Genomic DNA, 5000 nt, shown 5'->3' with positions numbered 1-5000 from the left:
CCAAGGCTGAAACTAGAAGGACGTTAACGTGTGCCCGTGCGTCAACGTAATTGCAAGCCCATGTTTCTTGTAAGGAAGCAGCAGTGTAAAAGCTTACAGCACCTGGTATTCCCAGGCGGTCTCCCATCCAAGTACTAACCAGGCCCGACCCTGCTTAGCTTCCGAGATCAGACGAGATCGGGCGTGCTCAGGGTGGTATGGCCGTAAGCCGACGGGCTGGGGACACATACTCCTTTTATAGACTAGGCAAGGCCGCCTGCTCGTAGAGGAGCTCAAAAGTCAGCCTTTCGAACACACTGCACTTGAGCCTTTATCTCCACTACCTGCTACACTCTATTCCAGTATTAGGAAGCTACACCGAGATGGGTAAGCTGCTCCCCATCTCCAAGCTTCTCACATGCTTTCAGAGCGACATCCAAGGCTGAAACTAGAAGGACGTTAACGTGTGCCCGTGCGTCAACGTAATTTCGAGCCCATGTTTCTTGTAAGGAAGCAGCAGTGTAAAAGCTTACAGCACCTGGTATTCCCAGGCGGTCTCCCATCCAAGTACTAACCAGGCCCGACCCTGCTTAGCTTCCGAGATCAGACGAGATCGGGCGTGCTCAGGGTGGTATGGCCGTAAGCCGACGGGCTGGGGACACAGACTCCTTTTATAGACTAGGCAAGGCCCCCTGCTCGTGGAGGAGCTCAAAGGTCAGCCTTTCGAACGTTCAAGAGTTTAAGTTGTTTTTGGTGGGCTTTGCTGTATGGCCGCGCCCTTTGAGTGTGTCAAATGTCAAGCAGCTGTCCGTCAAGGCTCAGAGGTGCACTTAGATCACCTTGGGGCGGAGGTGATCAGCAGCAGCCTTTGTTATGCGCACTTAAAAAACATGGCACCACAACAAGTAACTTGTGTGCCAAGATCCTGAGTTGGCCCCAGACACTTGTGGGCCATCGCTTCTCGGCCTTTTGGCTAAGATCAAGTGTAGTATCTGTTCTTATCAGTTTAATATCTGATGTGTCCTCTATATGGGGATTAAATATTAAATGCATTTTTGAGCATTGGGAGGTGAAAACTGGGGCTTGCTCTCTTCACTCCTTGCATTGACCTGGCATTGCAGTGCCACCAGGAACGGTGCACCATTCTCTTTTTTCTGTGAAAACCAAAGCAAGGCTGGAACTAGAAGGACGTTAACGTGTGCCTGTGCCCGTGCCCGTGCGTCAACGTAATTGCAAGCCCATGTTTCTTGTAAGGAAGCAGCAGTGTAAAAGCTTACAGCACCTGGTATTCCCAGGCGGTCTCCCATCCAAGTACTAACCAGGGCCGACCCTGCTTAGCTTCCGAGATCAGACGAGATCGGGCGTGCTCAGGGTGGTATGGCCGTAAGCCGACGGGCTGGGAACACAGACTCCTTTTATAGACTAGGCAAGGCCCCCTGCTCGTGGAGGAGCTCAAAAGTCAGCCTTTCGAACACACTGCACTTGAGCCTTTATCTCCACTACCTGCTACACTCTATTCCAGTATTAGGAAGCTACACCGAGATGGGTAAGCTGCTCCCCATCTCCAAGCTTCTCACATGCTTGCAGAGCGACATCCAAGGCTGAAACTAGAAGGACGTTAACGTGTGCCAGTGCGTCAACGTAATTGCAAGCCCATGTTTCTTGTAAGGAAGCAGCAGTGTAAAAGCTTACAGCACCTGGTATTCCCAGGCGGTCTCCCATCCAAGTACTAACCAGGCCCGACTCTGCTTAGCTTCCGAGATCAGACGAGATGGGGCGTGCTCAGGGTGGTATGGCCGTAAGCCGACTGGCTGGGGACACAGACTCCTTTTATAGACTAGGCAAGGCCCCCTGCTCGTGGAGGAGCTCAAAGGTCAGCCTTTCGAACACACTGCACTTGAGCCTTTATCTCCACTATCTGCTACACTATATTCCAGTATTAGGAAGCTACATCGAGATGGGTAAGCTGCTGCCCATCTCCAAGCTTCTCACGTGCTTGCAGAGCGACATCCAAGGCAGAAACTAGAAGGACGTTAACGTGTGCCCGTGCGTCAACGTAATTGCAAGCCCATGTTTCTTGTAAGGAAGCAGCAGTGTAAAAGTTTACAGCACCTGGTATTCCCAGGCTGTCTCCCATCCAAGTACTAACCAGGTCCGACCCTGCTTAGCTTCCGAGATCAGACGAGATCGGGCGTGCTCAGGGTGGTATGGCCGTGAGCCGATGGGCTGGGGACACAGACTCCTTTTATAGACTAGGCAAGGCCCCCTGCTCGTGGAGGAGCTCAAAAGTCAGCCTTTCGAACGTTCAAGAATTTAAGTTGTTTTTGGTGGGCTTTGCTGTATGGCCGCGCCCTTTGAGTGTGTCAAATGTCAAGCAGCTGTCCGTCAAGGCTCAGAGGTGCACTTAGATCACCTTGGGGCGGAGGTGATCAGCAGCAGCCTTTGTTATGCGCACTTAAAAAACATGGCACCACAACAAGTAACTTGTGTGCCAAGATCTTGAGTTGGCCCCAGACACTTGTGGGCCATCGCTTCTCGGCCTTTTGGTTAAGATCAAGTGTAGTATCTGTTCTTATCAGTTTAATATCTGATATGTCCTCTATATGGGGATTAAATATTAAATGCATTTTTGAGCATTGGGAAGTGAAAACTGGGGCTTGCTCTCTTCACTCCTTGCATTGACCTGGCATTGCTGTGCCACCAGGAACGGTGCACCATTCTCTTTTTTCTGTGAAAACCAAAGCAAGGCTGGAACTAGAAGGACGTTAACGTGTGCCTGTGCCCGTGCCCGTGCGTCAATGTAATTGCAAGCCCATGTTTCTTGTAAGGAAGCAGCAGTGTAAAAGCTTACAGCACCTGGTATTCCCAGGCGGTCTCCCATCCAAGTACTAACCAGGCCCGACCCTGCTTAGCTTCCGAGATCAGACGAGATCGGGCTTGCTCAGGGTGGTATGGCCGTAAGCCGACGGGCTGGGGACACAGACTCCTTTTATAGACTAGGCAAGGCCCCCTGCTCGTGGAGGAGCTCAAAAGTCAGCCTTTCGAACGTTCAAGAATTTAAGTTGTTTTTGGTGGGCTTTGCTGTATGGCCGCGCCCTTTGAGTGTGTCAAATGTCAAGCAGCTGTCCGTCAAGGCTCAGAGGTGCACTTAGATCACCTTGGGGCGGAGGTGATCAGCAGCAGCCTTTGTTATGCGCACTTAAAAAACATGGCACCACAACAAGTAACTTGTGTGCCAAGATCTTGAGTTGGCCCCAGACACTTGTGGGCCATCGCTTCTCGGCCTTTTGGTTAAGATCAAGTGTAGTATCTGTTCTTATCAGTTTAATATCTGATATGTCCTCTATATGGGGATTAAATATTAAATGCATTTTTGAGCATTGGGAAGTGAAAACTGGGGCTTGCTCTCTTCACTCCTTGCATTGACCTGGCATTGCTGTGCCACCAGGAACGGTGCACCATTCTCTTTTTTCTGTGAAAACCAAAGCAAGGCTGGAACTAGAAGGACGTTAACGTGTGCCTGTGCCCGTGCCCGTGCGTCAACGTAATTGCAAGCCCATGTTTCTTGTAAGGAAGCAGCAGTGTAAAAGCTTACAGCACCTGGTATTCCCAGGCGGTCTCCCATCCAAGTACTAACCAGGCCCGACCCTGCTTAGCTTCCGAGATCAGACGAGATCGGGCTTGCTCAGGGTGGTATGGCCGTAAGCCGACGGGCTGGGGACACAGACTCCTTTTATAGACTAGGCAAGGCCCCCTGCTCGTGGAGGAGCTCAAAAGTCAGCCTTTCGAACGTTCAAGAATTTAATTTGTTTTTTGTGGGCTTTGCTGTATGGCCGCGCCCTTTGAGTGTGTCAAATGTCAAGCAGCTGTCCGTCAAGGCTCAGAGGTGCACTTAGATCACCTTGGGGCGGAGGTGATCAGCAGCAGCCTTTGTTATGCGCACTTAAAAAACATGGCACCACAACAAGTAACTTGTGTGCCAAGATCTTGAGTTGGCCCCAGACACTTGTGGGCCATCGCTTCTCGGCCTTTTGGCTAAGATCAAGTGTAGTATCTGTTCTTATCAGTTTAATATCTGATATGTCCTCTATATGGGGATTAAATATTAAATGCATTTTTGAGCATTGGGAGGTGAAAACTGGGGCTTGCTCTCATCACTCCTTGCATTGACCTGGCATTGCAGTGCCACCAGGAACGGTGCACCATTCTCTTTTTTCTGTGAAAACCAAAGCAAGGCTGGAACTAGAAGGACGTTAACGTGTGCCTGTGCCCGTGCCCGTGCGTCAATGTAATTGCAAGCCCATGTTTCTTGTAAGGAAGCAGCAGTGTAAAAGCTTACAGCACCTGGTATTCCCAGGCGGTCTCCCATCCATGTACTAACCAGGCCCGACCCTGCTTAGCTTCCGAGATCAGACGAGATAGGGCGTGCTCAGGGTGGTATGGCCGTAAGCCGACGGGCTGGGGACACAGACTCCTTTTATAGACTAGGCAAGGACCCTGCTCGTGGAGGAGCTCAAAAGTCAGCCTTTCGAACGTTCAAGAGTTTAAGTTGTTTTTGGTGGGCTTTGCTGTATGGCCGCGCCCTTTGAGTGTGTCAAATGTCAAGCAGCTGTCCGTCAAGGCTCAGAGGTGCACTTAGATCACCTTGGGGCGGAGGTGATCAGCAGCAGCCTTTGTTATGCGCACTTAAAAAACATGGCACCACAACAAGTAACTTGTGTGCCAAGATCTTGAGTTGGCCCCAGACACTTGTGGGCCATCGCTTCTCGGCCTTTTGGCTAAGATCAAGTGTAGTATCTGTTCTTATCAGTTTAATATCTGATATGTCCTCTATATGGGGATTAAATATTAAATGTAGTGATGGTGAGATGAAGCCTCATGAGGCATTGAACCACTTGAGCCAATTGGTTCGAGAAAGGGTTCATTTCTCGAAGCTTCATGTGCACACGAAACCACCTACTGGCCAAGTGTATAATCACAGGCAGCTGTATCTGAACCACATAATGTGTGATGAATTGAAT

At 50.2% G+C, this 5000-nt stretch overlaps 12 non-coding genes and 1 pseudogene across 12 annotated transcripts; 5 read left to right on the top strand and 8 right to left on the bottom strand.

The window, feature by feature from the left end:
- Positions 1-90: 90 nt before the first annotated feature.
- On the bottom strand, positions 91-209 carry LOC131477157 (5S ribosomal RNA). The gene has a single exon (XR_009243508.1). It is a non-coding gene; the product is annotated as a 5S ribosomal RNA (ribosomal RNA).
- A 296-nt stretch (positions 210-505) lies between these two features.
- LOC131477146 (5S ribosomal RNA) lies at positions 506-624 on the bottom strand. Its single transcript, XR_009243497.1, has one exon. It is a non-coding gene; the product is annotated as a 5S ribosomal RNA (ribosomal RNA).
- A 308-nt stretch (positions 625-932) lies between these two features.
- Positions 933-1125, top strand: LOC131442507 (U2 spliceosomal RNA). The gene has a single exon (XR_009233080.1). It is a non-coding gene; the product is annotated as a U2 spliceosomal RNA (small nuclear RNA).
- A 124-nt stretch (positions 1126-1249) lies between these two features.
- Positions 1250-1368, bottom strand: LOC131477786 (5S ribosomal RNA). The gene has a single exon (XR_009244106.1). It is a non-coding gene; the product is annotated as a 5S ribosomal RNA (ribosomal RNA).
- A 296-nt stretch (positions 1369-1664) lies between these two features.
- Positions 1665-1783, bottom strand: LOC131441341 (5S ribosomal RNA). The gene has a single exon (XR_009232008.1). It is a non-coding gene; the product is annotated as a 5S ribosomal RNA (ribosomal RNA).
- A 296-nt stretch (positions 1784-2079) lies between these two features.
- On the bottom strand, positions 2080-2198 carry LOC131441401 (5S ribosomal RNA). Its single transcript, XR_009232067.1, has one exon. It is a non-coding gene; the product is annotated as a 5S ribosomal RNA (ribosomal RNA).
- A 308-nt stretch (positions 2199-2506) lies between these two features.
- LOC131442755 (U2 spliceosomal RNA) lies at positions 2507-2699 on the top strand. Its single transcript, XR_009233317.1, has one exon. It is a non-coding gene; the product is annotated as a U2 spliceosomal RNA (small nuclear RNA).
- A 124-nt stretch (positions 2700-2823) lies between these two features.
- On the bottom strand, positions 2824-2942 carry LOC131477648 (5S ribosomal RNA). Its single transcript, XR_009243974.1, has one exon. It is a non-coding gene; the product is annotated as a 5S ribosomal RNA (ribosomal RNA).
- A 308-nt stretch (positions 2943-3250) lies between these two features.
- Positions 3251-3443, top strand: LOC131442754 (U2 spliceosomal RNA). Its single transcript, XR_009233316.1, has one exon. It is a non-coding gene; the product is annotated as a U2 spliceosomal RNA (small nuclear RNA).
- A 124-nt stretch (positions 3444-3567) lies between these two features.
- On the bottom strand, positions 3568-3686 carry LOC131477647 (5S ribosomal RNA). The gene has a single exon (XR_009243973.1). It is a non-coding gene; the product is annotated as a 5S ribosomal RNA (ribosomal RNA).
- Positions 3687-3994: 308 nt separating this feature from the next.
- On the top strand, positions 3995-4187 carry LOC131442464 (U2 spliceosomal RNA). The gene has a single exon (XR_009233037.1). It is a non-coding gene; the product is annotated as a U2 spliceosomal RNA (small nuclear RNA).
- A 124-nt stretch (positions 4188-4311) lies between these two features.
- Positions 4312-4430, bottom strand: LOC131441322 (5S ribosomal RNA). The gene has a single exon (XR_009231990.1). It is a non-coding gene; the product is annotated as a 5S ribosomal RNA (ribosomal RNA).
- Positions 4431-4737: 307 nt separating this feature from the next.
- On the top strand, positions 4738-4909 carry LOC131442871 (U2 spliceosomal RNA; annotated as a pseudogene).
- The last annotated feature ends 91 nt before the right edge of the window (positions 4910-5000 follow it).

This window comes from Solea solea, chromosome 16, assembly GCF_958295425.1.
Source record: "Solea solea chromosome 16, fSolSol10.1, whole genome shotgun sequence".
In the NCBI taxonomy this organism is placed as follows: domain Eukaryota; kingdom Metazoa; phylum Chordata; class Actinopteri; order Pleuronectiformes; family Soleidae; genus Solea; species Solea solea.
Note: the sequence above shows the minus strand (reverse complement) of the source record. Positions and strands in the feature narration are given on the sequence as shown.